At 33.9% G+C, this 17,405-nt stretch overlaps 1 protein-coding gene and 1 pseudogene across 3 annotated transcripts in view; one reads left to right on the top strand and one right to left on the bottom strand.

Moving 5' to 3' along the window:
- The window catches only part of TPST1 (tyrosylprotein sulfotransferase 1), a 107,457-nt gene that overhangs the window by 73,269 nt on the left and 16,783 nt on the right, over nucleotides 1-17,405 (top strand). The window lies entirely within an intron of this gene.
- LOC118607565 lies at nucleotides 497-615 on the bottom strand (annotated as a pseudogene).

The raw sequence follows: 17,405 nt of genomic DNA on the forward strand, positions 1-17,405 counted from the left end.
TCTATAGATCACTTTTGAGAATATTACCATCTTAACAATGTTAAAATGTTGTAATCTGAGAAAATGGAATGTTTTCTCATATAATTATGTCTTCCTTTATTTTTTCCATCAGTGTTGGGTTGCTTTTACAGTATAAGTCTTTTAATCTCTTTAAATTTATTCCTAGGTATTTTATTCTTTTAGATGTTGTTATAAATGCAATTGGTTTCTTAATTTCCTTTTTAATTATTTTTTTGCTGGTACATATAAACACAAGTCAGTTTGTATGTTGCTCTTTTATCCTTCATCTCTGCTGAATTCATTTTTAATTCTTGTTGCTCTTTTAAAATTTTTCTTATTTTTCAATTACAGTTAGCATTCAATATTATTTTATATTATTTCCAAGTGTACAGCATAGTGGTTAGACATTTATATAATTTACAAAGTGATCCCCTCAATAAGTCTAGTACCCACCTGGCACCATAAATAGTTATTTCTTTCTTTCTTTTTTTTTTTATGCCTATAGCACCTGGTCTTCCTAGGTGGTCTCTCATCCAAGTACTAACCAGGCCCAGTCCTGCTTAGCTTCCAAGATCAGACGAGATTAGGCTTGTTCAGAGTAGCATAGCCATACACATAAATAGTTATTTCAATATTAGTGACTATATTTCCTATACTGTACCCTTACATCCCCATGACTATTTTGTAACTATCAATTTGTACTTCTTAATCCTTTCACCTTTTTTCATCCAGCCTCCCAACCCTCCCTCCCCATTGGGCAACCATCAATTTGTTCTTTGTTTCTACGAGTCTGTTTCTGCTTTGTTTGTTTAATCTGTTCTTTAAATTTCACAGATAAGTGAAATAATATGTTATTTATCTTTCTCTAACTTATCTAGTTCTTTTATATACGTGTGTTAGATTCTTTGAGATTTTCTACACATAGAATCACATCATCTACAAATAGATACAGTTTTATTTCTTCCTTTTTAAATTGGATGCTTTTTATTTATTTTTTCTTGCAAAGTTGTCATTAAACGTCCAGTACATGATGGAAAAGCAATGCAAAAGTAGGCTTCCTTGTCTTACTACTGATTTTAGTGGGACATTTTTAGTTTTTCACTATTAGGTGTGATGTTAGATGTTGATTCTTCATAAATGTCCTCTATTAAGTTAATGGAGTTACTGTGTACTTCTAGTTTTCTGAATGTTTTTGTTATGAAAGCTGTTAAATTTTGTCAGATGCTTTTTCTAAGTCTTTTGAGATGATTATATGGCTTTTCTACAATATTTCATTATTATATATTACATTACATTAATTAAATTTTTTTTGTTGGACCACCCTAGAATTCCTGGGATACATTCATTTTGGTCATAGTGTATAATTTTTTAATGTGCTATTAGATTCTGTTCACTAGTATTTAATTGAGGATTTTTGCATCTGTATTCATAAGTGATATTGGTCTTTAATTTTACTTTTGGTACTTTTGTCCAGCTCTGGTAACAAGTGATACTGGCTTCATAAAATGTATTAGGAAATACTTCTTTCTCTTCTATTTATTTTTTAGAATAATTGGAGTCAGATTGATGTTAGTTTTTCTCAAAATGTTTTATAGATTTCACCAGTGAAGCCATCTGGCCCTAGGTTTTTTTGTTGTTGTTGTTGTTGGAATATTTTTATTACTGACTCAATCTCTTTACTTGTTACAAGTCTGTTGAAACTGTTTCTTTATGAGTCAGATTTGGCAATTTATGTTTTTCCTAGGAATTTTTTCATTTCTTCTAGATTATTTGGGGGCAGACAGTTGTTGATATTTTTTATAATCTTTCTGATTTCTATAAATTCAATAGTAATGTCTCTACTTTCATTTCTAGTTTTAGTTATTTGTGTCTTCTCCTCTACCCTCTTCCTCCTCCTTCTGCCCACTTCCTCTCCTCCTCCTCACTACCCTCAGAATGGTATAAATTTACAAAAAATGTAATCCCTGTTATAACCACTAAGAAAATAAGTAAAAGACATAGAGGGAAGGAAATGAAGAGAATCACAATGGTGCACATGAAAAATAAATCAAATACAAAAGAAAGGCAGTATTAGAGGAATTGAAGAATGAAAAAAATAGAACACATAGAAAACAAATAGCAAAATGGCAGAAGTCCTTTATTGTCAGTAGTAACTTTAAACATAAATGGATTAAACTCATGAATGAAAAGACAAGAGTGTGGCAGTGGATTGAAAATCATGATTCAATTATTTACTGCTTATAAGAGACTCACTTTAGATCCGAAAACAAAATAGGTTGTAAGTGAAAAGAAGGAAAATATATTTTATGCAGATAATAACAAAAAAAGAGGTGAAGCGGCACTAATATCAGCCAATATAGATTTTAAGTAAAAAATTGTCATGAGTGACAAAGGAGAACATTATATATTGATTAAATGGTCTGTTCATCAAAAGATATAACAGTTATAATCATTTCTACACCAAACAGCAGATCCCCAAAATACATGGAACAATCATTGACAGAATTTCACTTTCAGATAGAACATGTAAACAGATCAATAAAGAAATAGAGGACTTGCACAACACTATAAACCACCTAGACCTAACAGAACAGTCCACCCAATAACAGCATATTCTTCTTAGTTGCACATGGAACATTTTTTTAGCATAAACCATATGTTATGCCGTTAAATAACTTTCAATACATTTTAAATGATTTAAATCATATCAAGTGTCTTCTCCAGCCACAATAGGATGATACTAAAAGTTAATAACAAGCAAAATTGAATAATTTTCAAATATGTGAAAATTAAACAACATACTCAACCAAAGAAGAAATCACTAGGGAAATTAGAAAATACTTTGAGATGAATGAAAACAAAATTCAGTGAAAGCATTACTAAAGGATATTTATCTGTATATTTCTATATTAAAGATGAAGGAAGGAAGATCTCAAACCAACAGCCTAAATTTATGCCTTGAGGAACTGGAAAAGGACAGAAAACTATACAAAGATGGAAGAAAATAATAAATATTAGAGCAGAAATTAATGAAATAGAGAATAGATGAAAATGGAGAATCAGCAAAACTAGGAGTTGGTTATTTAAGATGAACAAAATTAGAAACCATCTGCTAGGCTATCTTTTAAATGTCTGGGATGATGATTTCTGTTTCATTTATATTATTGGTTATCTTTATGGGCCTTTTTTAAAACCAATTTTGCCTGAGGTTTGTAAAATCATCTTTTGGCTTCTATCTATTATCTGTTTTATCAATTTCTGCTTTATGTTTGTTATTTCTCCTTTTTTGTTTTTGGATTTAATATGCTATTCTTAATCTAACTTCCAAAGATGGATGCTTAGATCATTGGTTTCAACCTTTTCTGTTCTTAAATATTCATTTAAGGCTATAAACTTCACTTTCAGCAGAGCTGAATCATCAGCATCCTGGATGTTTTTATATGTAGTATTTTTTTGTCATTTATTTCAAAATGTTGGATAATTTTCATTTTGATTTCCTTTTTTTGTTGTTGTTCCATGGACTTTTTAGAAGCTTATTCCTTACTTTATAAGCATTTAGAGATTTTATAGTTATCTTCCTACAATTAATTTATACCTTAACACCATGATAACAAGAGAATCTATTGTTACTTTTTTTCAGATTTTTGAAACTTCTTAACACTTGCTTTTAGCCAAGCAAATTATTAATTTCAGCAAATCTTTTTCATTCCCTTGAAAGGAATATTTATTCTGCAGTTTTTGCTTATAAAAACTGTATAATAACATTAAGTCAAAGTGGTTAACTGTGTTATAAAATCTTCTGTGACCTTACCAACTTTGTCACTTTGTTCTATCACCTAGACAAGTGTGTTAAATCTCTCACTGCAGTGTTGTTTATTACTTTTTTAGATCTCTCAAGTTTTGCTTTAGCTATTTAGAAGCTAGGATATTAAAAAATGTTCAGATTTAGAATTATGTCTTTCTAGTGAACTTAACACATTACTATTTTCAAATGTCTCTCTTTATTGTAAATACTCTTGTTGCCTTAATGTCTACTCTGTGATATAAACGAAGATACATAAGCATTGTTTTGTATGGTATATCATGCTTGATTCTTTTTATTTTTTATTTTTATGGTGACATTGGTTAACAAAATCTAGTAAGTTTCAGGTGTACAATTAAACATAAGGCATATATATATATTGAATTGTGTGTTCACCTCCAATAGTTAGATTTCTTTCTGTCACCACATATTTGACCCCTTTTAGTCCGTCTACCTCCCCCCTCCTCCACCATCCCACTAGTAACCACTAGTCTCTGTTGTCTTGCTCATTTGTTGCTTTTAGGTTTATATCCCACATATAAGTGATATCATGTGGTTTTCAACTTTCTCTGTCTGGCTTATACTGCATTGTATGTTCACCTCCCATAGTTAGATTTCTTCCTGTCACCACTTATTTGACCCCCTTTAGTCCGTCTATCACCACCCTCCTCCCCAGGCCCCCTACCCTTAGGTAACCACTAGTCTGTTGTCCACATCTATGAATCTCTATTTGTTTGTCCTGTTCATTTGTTGCTTTTAGGTTTATATCCCACATATAAGTGATATCATGTGGTTTTCAACTTTTTCTGTCTGGCGTATTTCACTTAGCATGATTATCTCGAGGTCCATCCAGGTTGTTGCAAATGGCAGTATTTCATCTCTTCTTATAGCTGAGTAATATTCCATTGGTTATATGTACCACAGCTTCTTTATCCAATCATCTATCGCGGGACACTTCAGTTGCTTTCATGTCCTGGCCACCATGAATAATTCTTTTATGAACATCAGTTTGCAAATATCTTTATGGACATGAATTTTCAAGTCTTTAGGGTTTATATCCAATAGAGGGATTGTGGATCGTATGGGTAGGTCAATTGTTAGTTTTTTGAGGAACCTCCACACTGTTTTCCATAGTGGCTGTACCAATTTGCAGTCCCACCAGCAGTGTCTGAGGGTTCCTTTTTCTTCACATCCTCTCCATCATTTGTTATTACTTGTCCTGTTGAGAACGGCTATTCTAACAGGTGTGAGATGGTATCTCATTGTGGTTTTGATCTGTGTTTCCCTAACAGCTAGCGATGTAGAGCATCTTTTCAAATATTTGTTGGCCATTTGTATGTCCTCTAGGGAGAAGTGCCTGTTCGGGTCCCCTGCCCATTTTTTGATTGGGTCATTTGTTTTTTTGTTGTTATTGAGTTGTATGAGTTCTCTGTATACTTTAGATATTAGGCCCTTATTGGAGGTGCTGATTGCAAATATATTTTCCTATTTGGATGATTGTCTTTTTACCTTGTTGATGGTTTCTTTTGCTGAGCAGAAGCCTTTTAGTTTGATGTAGCCTTTTAGTTTGATGTAGTCCCATTTATATATTTTTGCTTTTAATTTCCTTGTCTTTAAGGTCGAATTCATAAAAACTCTTTAAGTCCAGGTTCCTTGAGTTTAGTTTCTATGTTTTCTTCTATGCATTTTATTGTTTCACATCTTATATTCAGGTTCTTCATCTATTCTGAATTAATTTCGGTGTGTGGCGATAGACAACAGTCTAGTTTCATTCTTTTGCAGGTAGCGTTCCAGTTTTCCCAGCACCATTTATTGAAGACGCTTTCGTTTCTCCACTGTATGTTTTTGGCTTTTTTGTTGAAAACAATTTGCCCATATAGATATAAGTTTACTTCCTGACTCTTGATTCTGTCCATTGGTCCATGTGTCTCCTTTTTTGCCAATACCATGCTGTTTGATTACTGTCACTTTGTAGTATAATTTGAAGTCAGATAGAATGATGCCTCCAGCCTCATTCTTTTTTCTCAGGGTGACTTTGGCAATTCAGGGTCTTTTGTACTTCCATATAAATCTAATGACTTTTTGTACTGTTTCTTTAAAAAGTGCCGATGGGATTTCAATGGGGATTGCATTAAATCTGTATAATGCTTTAGGTAATATAGTCATTTTAACTATATTGATTCTTCCAATCCATTAACATAGAATATCTTTCCATTTCTTTGTATCTTCTTCAATTTCTTTTAATAGAGTCTTGTAGTTTTTCTTATATAGGTCCTTGACATGTTTCATTAGATTTATTCCTAGGTGTTTTATTCTTTTGTTGCAGTTGTAAAAGGAATTCCTTTTTCCACTTCTTTTGCTGACACTTCATTGTCAGAGTATAGGAACGCTATGGATTTTTGAACATTGATGTTTGTATCCAGAAACTTTACTGTATTTGCTTATTATTTCTAGTAGTGTTCTTGTGGAGTCTTTAGGATTTTCTCTATAGAGAATCATGTCATCCACAAATTGTGACAGTTTGACTTCTTTGCTTCCTATTTGGATGCCTTATATGTTTCTCTTGTCTGATTGCACTTGCTAGGACCTCCAATTTATATTGACTAACAGTGGCAACAGTGGACAGCTTTGCTTTGTTCCTGATCTTGGAGTGGTTTTTAGTTTTTCACCATTAAGTATAATGTTGGTTTAGGGTTTATCATATGTGCCCTTTATTATGTTAAGGAACTTTCCTATCCACCTTATTCATACATATATGCCTTACTGTTAAAATTAACACACTGAAGCATTTTTCTTAAATATTGTTGGAGTAGGATATCATGATTAATATATTTTTCTTCTTAACATGGGAAATAAAATGTTTATCCCATTTTTTCTAGACAGCACAAGAGTATTGAACTCTCCAGGAACCCAGTCTGAGACTTGTAAAGCTTCTAAAATATTTTAAGACAAATGAGAATATGTAAACATACATGTTATAAGCTGTTTCATATTTGTGCTTTAGAGATAATGAGTCTCTAGTGGACCATAAGAGCCCAATGAGATTAAAGATATAAATTTTAAAATTTAGATTTTTTTCTTGTATTATCACATCTGGCTGGAGTTGTGTTTTCTCTGCATGTGGAACTTTCAAGTCATAATTTCTTAAGGGGGAATGATTAATATGTTGTTAAAAATAATGAATTACGTTACAAAATAAATAACAGGAGGCCAAGCATGTACCAATAATGAAAGTTCGTCATGAACCAAGGATTATGATTAATCTATTTCTGTACACTTGAGTACAATTGGAAAGGGAAGAGGGATGGAAGGGGGAGGGCAAAGGAGGGGGAAAGAAAGATGAGAGAAGGGAAAGGTTATGTCATAGAGTTTGCAGTCAATTTACAGAAAAAAGGAGGAGGGATAAGTTAGACTTGAGTTTACAGTGAAATTTGAATTCACAACCAAGGTTTGTGAGACTAATCTTTTAACCTTTGGAATATGTGTATTGTGTGTGTGTGTGTGTGTGTGTGTGTATGTGTTTTCCTAATACAATGTATAACATGTGATATGATCATTGGTACATGTTTCTAGAGATTAAGATTCTCATATTTTGAAAGAATGTTTTGAGTTAAATCAAAGATTGCCACAGTGTGCAGACCAAATATGGCCTACCACCTGTTTTTATAAATAAAGTTTTATTGGAACATAATATTCTTAATTTATTTACATATTGGCTATGTCTGCTTTCATACTACAGCAGCAGAGTTGAGTTGTTGGTAAAGTTGTTGGAAAGGACAAATTCAATTTCACTGGGCTCAATGAGCAGCTATGGCCCACAAAGCCTAAAATATTTGCTCTCTAGCTTTGTACAGAGTAGGTTGCCAACCCCTGAGTTTAATCCTCAGTTTTAGCCCATTTACAAATCATGTATTTCTTACTGTCTACCCCAGTGAGCTTTGTAAGGTTAATATATTTATTTTGTTGAAAATTTTTTGATCTCCCGATTTTTTCCCAACTTTTCGTACTTAGAGAAAAATTTGAAGAACACCTATATACCGTTAACCTGATTCATTTATTAAATTTTGTCATATTTGCTTCATCTTCTCATCTTTCTCCCTCGTATGTACATTTATACACACATGCATTTTTTTTTTGCTCTACTGCTGTTGAGTTATTTGAAAGTTGTAAATAATTCAAAGTATAAATTATATGCTTCTTCAGCACACATCTCTAAGAGTAAGAGCATTCTCTTATGTAACCCACTGTTTTAAAATTTAAGACAATTATATAGCTTTTGGTTTGTGTGTAAGAGCTATACAATTGTCATTGTTATAGCACTTGCGTTCATTCCTGTGTTCCCATTTATAAACTGTAAAATACTAAGTATAATACATTAGTTATCTATTGCTTACATGTGGTACACATAGCCCCCTAAAGATATCCATGACCTAAACACTGGAATCTGTGAATATGTTACTTTACATGGCAAAGGGACTTTGAAGATGTGATTAAGGAATTTAAAATGAGATTATCTGGTATTGTCTGAGTAAAGCAGAGAAGATGATTTGACATTGAAAGCAGAATCAGTGAAAGAAATGTGACATTGCTACACAGCCAGCATTGAAGATGGCAAGGCTAAGAATTTTCAGATTCGATTTGAAAACCATCAACTCCTGGCTTTTTTTTTTTTTTAGCCTTTTATTTTATTTTATTATTAGTTTCAAGTATATAGTACCTTGGTGAGACATTTGTATAGTTTATGAAACAATCCCCCTGATTACGCTATCACCCCTCTGGCTGTACACAGAGCCATCACATTATTGCTAACTACATTCCTGTGATAGTCTGTCAACCAATATTTGTACTTTTTTAACCCTTTATCCCTTTCTCCCAGTCCCCAAGTCCCCTCCTCTCTGGCCATCACCAGATTGTCCTCTATATTTGTGAGTCTGCTTTTAATTAGTTTGTTCTCTTTGTTCCTTATATTCCACATATAAATGAAGTTATACAGTATTCATCTTTTTCTGTCTGACTTATTTCACTCAGCATAATAACCTCTAGGTCCATCCATGTCATTGCTAATGGTAAGATTTCATTTTTTCTGGCTGAGAAATATTCCTTTGTACATATGAACCATAACTTCTTCATCAATGATCTGTTCATGAATGTTTAGGTTGCTTCCACATCTTGGATTTTGTGAATAGCACTGCCATGAACATAGGGATGCATAGATCTTTATAAATTATTGTTTTGGTTTTCTTTGGATAAATACCCAGAAATACAGTTCCTGGATCAAAAAGTAGATTCATTTTTAATTTTTTGAGTAACCTCCAGACTGTTTTCTATAGTGGCTGTACCAGTTTGCAGTCCCACCAACAGTGCACGAAGGTTCCCTTTTCTCTAGATCCATGCCGGCACTTGTTGTTTGTTGATTTATTGATGATAGCCATTCTGACAGATGAGAGGAGATATCTCATTATTGTTTTAATTTGCATTTCTCTGATGATTAGTGACCTTGAGCATCTTTTCTTATGTCTATTGGCCATCTGTATTTCCTCTTTGGAGAAATATCTGTTCAGGTCTTCTACCCATTTTTTAATTGTATTGTTTGTTTTTGTTGAGTTGTATGAGTTCTTTATATATTTTGGGATATTAATCCATTATCAGATGTATCATAAATGAATATTCCATAGGTTATCTTTTTGTTCTTTTGGTGGTTTCCTTTGCTATACAAAACCTTTTTAGTTTGATGTAGTCCCTTTTGTCTATTTTTTCTTTTGTTTCCCTTGCCCAAAGAAATACATCCAAAAAGAAATTACTAGTGGCAATATCAGAGAATTTACTGCCTACTTTTTCTTCTAGAAGTTTTATGGTTTCAGGACTTACATTTAAGTCTATTCCTGTATATGGTGTAAGAAGGTTGTCCAGTTTCATTTTTTTGCATGTATCTGTCCAGTTTTCCCAGCACCATTTATTGAAGAGACTGTCTTTTTACCCTATTGTATATTCTTGCCTCCTTTATAATATAGTAAATGAGTGTGGAGACATGGATTTATTTCTGGGCTCTCTATTCAGTGTTCCATTGATCAATGTATCTGTTTTTATGCCAGTACCTTGCTGTTTTGATTGCTGTAGCCTTGTAGCATAGTTTGATGTCAGGTATTGTGATACCTCCAAATTTGTTCTTTCTATTTGGGGTCTTTTATGTTTCCATATAAATTTCAGGATTATTTCTTCTAGTTCTCTAAAAAAATTCTATTGGTATTTTGGTAGGGATTATATTGAATCTATAGATTCCTTTGGGTAGTATGGCCATGTTAATGATTTCAAGTCTTCCTAACCATGAGCACAGTATATGCTTCCATTCATTTGTGTCTTGTTCAATTTCTTTTTTCAATAACTTATAATTTTCTGAGAACAGGTCTTTTACCTCCTTGGTTAATTTGATTCCTAAGTATTTTATTGTTTTCGATGCAGTTGTAAGTGGGATTGTTTTCTTAATTTCTCTTTCTGAAAGTTCATCACTGGTGTATAAAAATGCAGTTTACTTCAGTCAAGTATCTGCATCCTTTTAGTTGATTGAATTCATTTATCAGTTCTAACAGTTCTTTGGTGGAATCTTTAGGGTTCTCTCTATATAGTATTATGTCATCTGCAAATAATGACAGCTTTACTTCTCCTTTCCAATTTTGATACCTTTTATTTCTTTCTTGTCTGATTGCTATAGCTGGGACTTCCAATACAGTGTTGAACAGAAGTGGTGAAAGTAGGCATTCTTGTCTTTTTCCTGATCTTAAGGAAAATACTTTTAACCTTCCCCATTGAGTATGATGCTAGCTGTAGGTTTGTCATGTATGGCCCTTATTATGTTGAAGTATGTTCTCTCTATTCTCACTTTGCTGAGAGTTTTTATCATAAACGGATGCTGGATTTCATCAAACACTTTTTTTGCATCTGATATGATCTATGATTTTTATCTTTTCATTAATGTGGTGTATCACATTAGTTGATTTATAGTTATTGCATCAACCTTGCATCCCAGGTATAAATCTAACTTGATCATGGTGTATACTTTTTTTAATGTGTTGCTGAATTTGGTTTGCTAATATTTTTTTGAGTATTTTCACATCAATGTTCATAAAGGATATCAGCTTATAGTTTTCATTTCTGTAATGTCTTTGGCTTGTTTTGGAATTAGGGTTCTGGTGCCTCATAAAAAAATTAGGGAGCTTTTCCTCTTCTTGAATTTTTTGGAATAGTTTGAGGATTGGTGTTAATTTTTTTTTTGAATATTTGGTAAAATTCACCTGTGAAGCCATCTGGTCCAGGACTTTTGTTTGTTGAAAGTGTTTTGATTACTGATTCAATTTCGTTAGTAGCAATCAATAGGTTCAGATTTTCTGTTTCTTCAGTCTCTCTGTCTTGGGAGATTGTATGTTTCTAGCAATGTATCTATTTCTTCCAGATTGTCCAATTTGTTGGCATATAATTGCTCATAGTATTTTCTTATGATTCTTTGTATTTCTGTGGAGTCCATTGTTACTTCTCTTTCATTTCTGATTTCATTTATTTGGGTCCTCTCTTTTGTCTTGATGAATTTGGTTAAGGGTTTAGCAGTTTTATTTATTCTTTCAAAAAAAAAAGAGCTCTTGGTTTCATTAATCTTTTGTATTGCTTTTCTAGACTCTATTTCGTTTATTCCTTTTTTAAAGAAAAAACAAACAGTCCTTCCCTTAATTTCTCTCTCCTTTTACATTTTAGTATAATCATCAGGAAGAAACCGAGTGACACTTTCAGCACTTTGTTTGGAAATCTCCTTAGTTGGACCATCTAGTTCATTTGATTCATTTCCTACTCTCCATATAACTGCAAGTAACAGGGTTGCTAAATTTTCTGACTCATTTCTAATCAGATGTTTCAAGGTTCCTTGAAACCTTCAAATACAGCCTTCTTAAAGTCTAGAATCTACTAACTGTTAATTCATGGCAATTTAGGTATTACCAGTACTCTCCTTAAATTCTTTCCAGCTACTTTCTACTGCCCAGTTCTAAAATATCCACCACATCGTAGGTATTTGTTACAATAGAACTCCACTTATGACACTAAAATCTGAATTAGTTATCTACTGAGCCATAACAAATTTCCCTAAAATTTAGGGTAGTTGGCAGGTTAAAACAACAAATATATTATCTCACAGTTTCTGTGGATAAGAATCCAAAAGCAGTTTACCTAGAAGTCTCTGGTCAAGGTCTTTCATGAGGTTACAGTCAAACTGTCAGCCAGGGCTGCAGTTATCTGAATGCTCAATTGGGAGAGGATCCCTTTCCAAACTCACTCCTCTGATTGTTGGCAGGCCTCACATCCTTGCTGGCCATTGGCTGGAGATAGTTCTTTGTGGTGTGGGCCTTTCTACAAGGTAGTTCACGATATGCAGCTGGCTTCCCTCAGAGTGACTAAGCAAAGAGAGAGTCCCTCAGACAGAATATACAGACTTTTTGAGACCTAATCTCAGAAGTAATACCCTATCATTTTTGCCACATTCTTATTGTTAGAAGCGAGTCACTATATCCAGCTCACAGTTAAAGGAAAGGGATTACACAAAGTTATGAATACCAGAGGCAGGGATCATGAGGGCCCAATCTCAGAAACTGCCTACCACGTGTGTCTCAGAATGTGACCAAAAACACTTTTAGCATGAAAATCATTTGGAAAAAGTTTAGTATTCTCAATAAGATCAAGCTAAGTTCAGGTTTTGGCCTCATAACTTTTCTGACAATTTCTTTTATAAAAGCTTGACTATCTGAAACCCTTGGGAAAGCATTCATCCTAGAGTCAAGTTTCTGGATGGATTTGTCCCAGTAAGGAACAAATCTTAATTTAGTATAGAATTCCTTCTGCATTTGATCACATACTTCCATACCTTCTTAAATAAATTACTGATCATAATTTAAAATTTTATCTCATGAGAAGAAAATTAACTATTATATATATTATAAAAAAAAAATACCTCTTTCTTTATACAGGATATAAAACTGTTGATTCCTTTCTTAAAGAACTCATCTAGGTCTTCCATTGTTTCATTTATCACTTCTCAGTTATCAGTACTTGCCCTTTGTCTTCCTGTCTGATATATCTAATTGTTATAGGTTGATGTTGGTTAAAACAATGTGTAAAGGAAAAGGGACTATGGAGGAACCTACAGAAACTCTATGGAGGACCTATGGAGTCTGCAAGTCATGTTAATGACATCCATTTTCGCTACTTCAAGACTTCTGTTACATCTTGATTGTAAAATTGTTACTGTAGGAACATAGGTGAGGCTGTGGTAAGAGGTGAAGTGATATTGGGCTTAGTGGGTCAGTTTCTAATTACTTGGTTCTATTTTATACATGATTCCTTTTTTTCTTTTTAATTTTTTTTTGGTTTTTGTTTTCTTTTTTTCTTTTTATTTGTGATACTTTCCCACCCCCATCCCAGCTTTATTGAACTATAATAGACAATTAGTTGCTCATATTTACATTTTACAAGTGAATAAGTTTTTTTTTCCAATAATGATTGGTATACAATAATATATTAGTTTCAATTGAACAGCATAGTGATTAGAGCTCAAGTGGTCACCCACTAAATCCCTCTTCCCCCACATCCCCCTTATATATTTATTACAACATTGTTCACTATTTTCCTTATGCGGCAGTTTATATCTCCATGACTATTTTGTAACTATCTATTTGTATTTCTTAATTTCTTTGCCTGATTTCACCATCCTCTCAACTTCCCTCCTGTCTAGTAGTCCTCAAAATATTCCCTGTATCTATGAGTTTGTTTCCATTTTTGTTGTTATTGTTGTTTATTTTGTTCTTTAGAATCTGCATGTACAAGAAATAACGTGGTATTTCTTTCTCTGACTTACTTCATTTAGCACAATACCCTCTAGGTCTATCAAGGCAATATCTTTTACCATCCCCTTCCTTTCAGTCTGTGTGTGTCTTTAATCTGAAGTGAGTTTCTCATAGGCAGCACATATAGGGATCTTGTTTTCTTAACCATTCAGCTACTCTATCCTTTGCTTGGAGCGCTTAATTCTTTTCCATTTGAGGTACTTGTTGATAGATATGTAGTTATTACCATTTTTATTCATGCTTTTGATACATATTTTTTTTCTTTTTAAAGAAGTCACTCAAACATTTTCTGTAATAGTGGTTTGGTGTTGATGAACTCCTTTAGCTTATTTTTGTCTGGGAAGTGCTTTATCTGTCCTTCAACTCTAGATGACAGCTTTTCTGGGTAAAGTATTCATGGTTGTAGATCCTAGGATTTCATTACATTGAGTATTTTGTGCCAAGCCCTCTGTTCTGCAAAGTTTCTTTTGAGAAATCAACTGCTAGTCTTATGGGTGTTCCCTTGTAGGTAACTAACTGCTTTTTTCTTGCTGCTTTTGAGATTCTCTCTTTGTATTTAATCTTTGGTATTTTAATTATGATGTGTCTTGGTGTGGGCCTCTTTGGGTTCCTCTTTCTTGGGACTCTCTGAGCATCCTGGAGTTTTATGTCTATTTCCTTCACAAGGGTAAGGAAATTTTCTATCATTATTTCTTCAAATAGCTCTCCAACTTCTTGTTCTTCCTCTCCTTCTCCTAGTACCCCTATTACACAGATGTTTTTATACTTAATTTTGTCCCAAAACTCCTTTAATTATTATTAGAGTCTTTGCTTCTTTTTCCTTGCTGTTCTGATTAAATGTCTTTGGCTTCCTTATCCTCTTTTTCAGTGGTTTGATCCTCTTTTTTAACCACTCTGTTGATTTCCTTTAATACACTGTTCATCTCAGATAACGTGTTCTTCATTTCTGACTGGTTCCCTTTTATAATTTCTATTTCCATTTTTATGTTTTTTATCTCTTTGTTAAAGTTCTCACTGAGTTCATCTACATTACCCCAAGTTCACTGAGCATCTTTATAACCAGTGTTTTGAACTCTGCATCTGTTAGATTGCTTGACTCCATTATTTCTGGATCTCTATTCTGTTCTCTCGCTGCATCCTACTTCTTTCCACTGCAGGTTGATTTTTTAGTTCTCTCCCTAGTTTTAGGGATTGTTCATCTAGACCCCAGGCAACTTTGCTTGCTATTTGTTCTGTGTTTCTGTCACAACTTTGATGTGGTCATAAGAGCAGATGAACAAAGCCTCTATCATCTATGCCATTTTGACTTCCTCTGTGATCCCTTTTTTTAAAAAAATTTTTAAATTTTCAATTGCAGTTGATATACAATATTATATTAGTTTCAATATTATTTAGTACAACATGGTGATTTGATGTTTATATAACTTATGGGTGATCTAGCACCCATCTGAGACTGTGCGTAGTTATTACAGTATTTGACTATGTTCCCTATGCCACAATTTATATTCCCAGGACTATTGCATAACTACAAATTTGTACTTCTTAATCCCTTCACCCTTTTCACTCAGCCCCACTCCCATCTGGAAACCATCAAAATCTCTGTATCTATGAGCTGGTTTCTGTTATGATTGTTTATTTTGTTTTTTAGATTCTACATATAAGTAAAACCATATGGTATTTATCTTTCTCTGTCTGACTTATTTTACTTAGCATAATACCCTCTGGGTTTATTCATGTTATTACAGATGGCAAGATTTATGGCTGAGTAATATGCCACTGTATATATGTACCACTTCTTTATCCGTTCATCTATTGATGAGCACTCAGGTTGCTTCCATATATTGGCTATTGTAAATAATGCTGCAATAAACATATCGATGCATGTGTTTTTTTGAATTAGTCTTTTGGCTTTCTTCAGATAAGTACTCAGAAGTGGAATTACTGGTCCTTCTTTGTCTCTTGTTATAGTGTTTATTTTAAAGTCTACCCTAGCTCGTTTGCTAGCTTGCTTTTCTATTTTCACGAAATATCTTTTTTTCCCCTTTACTTTCAATCTCTTATTGTCTGATCTGAAATGGGTCTCTTGTAGGTAGTACATGTATGGTTGTTATCTTTTTATCCATTCAGTCACCCTGTTCTTTATTTAATTCATTTACATTTCAAGTAATTATTGATAGGTATGTAGTTATTGCCACTAAATTATTCATATTTTCAATCTTTTTTTTTTTTTTTCTTCTCCTTCTTAAAGAAGTTCCTCTAATATTTCTTGCAATACTGCTTTGGTAATGGTGAACCCCTTTAGCTTTTTTTTTGTCTGGGAAGCTCTTTATTTTGCCGTCAATTCTAAATGATAGCTTTTTTGGGTAGAGTATTCTTGGTTGTAAGTCCTTGCTTTTCATCACTTTGAATATTTCATGCCAGTCCCTTCTGGCTTGCAAAGTTTCTGTTGAGGTCAGTCTTATGGGAGCTCCCTTGAAGATAAATAACTGCTTTTCTATTGCTGCTTTTAAGATTTTCTCTTTGTATTTAACCTTTGGGATTTTAATTATGATGTGTGTTGGTATGGGCCCCTTTGGGTTCATCTTGTTTGGGATTCTCTGCGCTTCCTGGAATTGTATGTCTATTTCCTTTTCCAGGTTGGGGAGTTTTCCATCATTATTTTTTCAAATAGGTTTTCAATTCCTTGCTCTCTCTCTTCTTTTTCTGGTTTCCTTGTAATGCAAATGTGCATACACTTGATGCTGACTCAGAGGCCCCTTAAACTATTCTCATTTTTTTGGATTCTTTTTTCTTGTTGGTGTTCTGATTGGGTATTTCTGCTACCTTAATCTTCCAAATTGCTGATTTGAATCTCTGCTTCATCTAATCTGCTGTTGATTCTCTCTAATGTATTCTTCATTGTAGTTATGGTATTCTTCATTTCTGACTGGTCTTTTTTACATTGTATATCTACATTTTTATATTTTCTATCTTTGTTGAAGTTCTCACCGACATCATTGAGCATTCTTATAACCAGTGTTTTGAACTATGCATCTGGTAGACTGCTGGTCTCTATTTTGTTGAATTATTTTTCTGGACCCTTGTTCTGTTCTTTCATTTGGGACATGTTTCTTTGTCTCCCCATTTTGGCTACCTCCCTGTTGGTTTCTACATATTGGTTTTGGTAGAGTACCCTTATATAGTAGATTTTCTGTGGGAACCAATGGAGCAATCTTCCTGGTCACCTGAGCTGGGTATGTCCAAGTGTGTCCCTTGCATGGGTTGTGTGTGCCCTTCAGTTGTATCTTGCCTTTATTGCTGTTGGTGTATCAGTGGGAAAGACTGACCCTTAGGCTGATTGGTTGTGAGGACTGGCTGTGACTACAGTGGAGGTGCTGTTGTGCAGGGGCTCACCAAATGGAGCAGGATTCTCTTTAGCAGGGCTCTGGTGCCTGCTGAGTCTGTCCTTTGGGTTTGTCATTTGTGGAAGTGGTTGGATGGTGCTCTGGTGTGGTCTGAAGCTTGCTACCAGGTGTGCTGGTTCTAGGGGCTCTTGGAAGGTGCTTCAGTGCACCCCAAAGTCAGTTGCTATCTGTACCAAGCCCAGGGCTGCTTGTTATGAGCTACAAAGTGATCTGCAGATGGATGCCACTTGTGCTGGGCTTGGAGGTACATGATAGAGGCTGAGCTGTGAATTGAGGCTGGCTGCCACTACTGCTGGGCTTGGGACTGCTCAGCAAGAG

The sequence above is a fragment of the Rousettus aegyptiacus genome, unplaced genomic scaffold, assembly GCF_014176215.1.
Source record: "Rousettus aegyptiacus isolate mRouAeg1 unplaced genomic scaffold, mRouAeg1.p scaffold_m13_p_8, whole genome shotgun sequence".
Classification (NCBI taxonomy): Eukaryota; Metazoa; Chordata; class Mammalia; order Chiroptera; family Pteropodidae; genus Rousettus; species Rousettus aegyptiacus.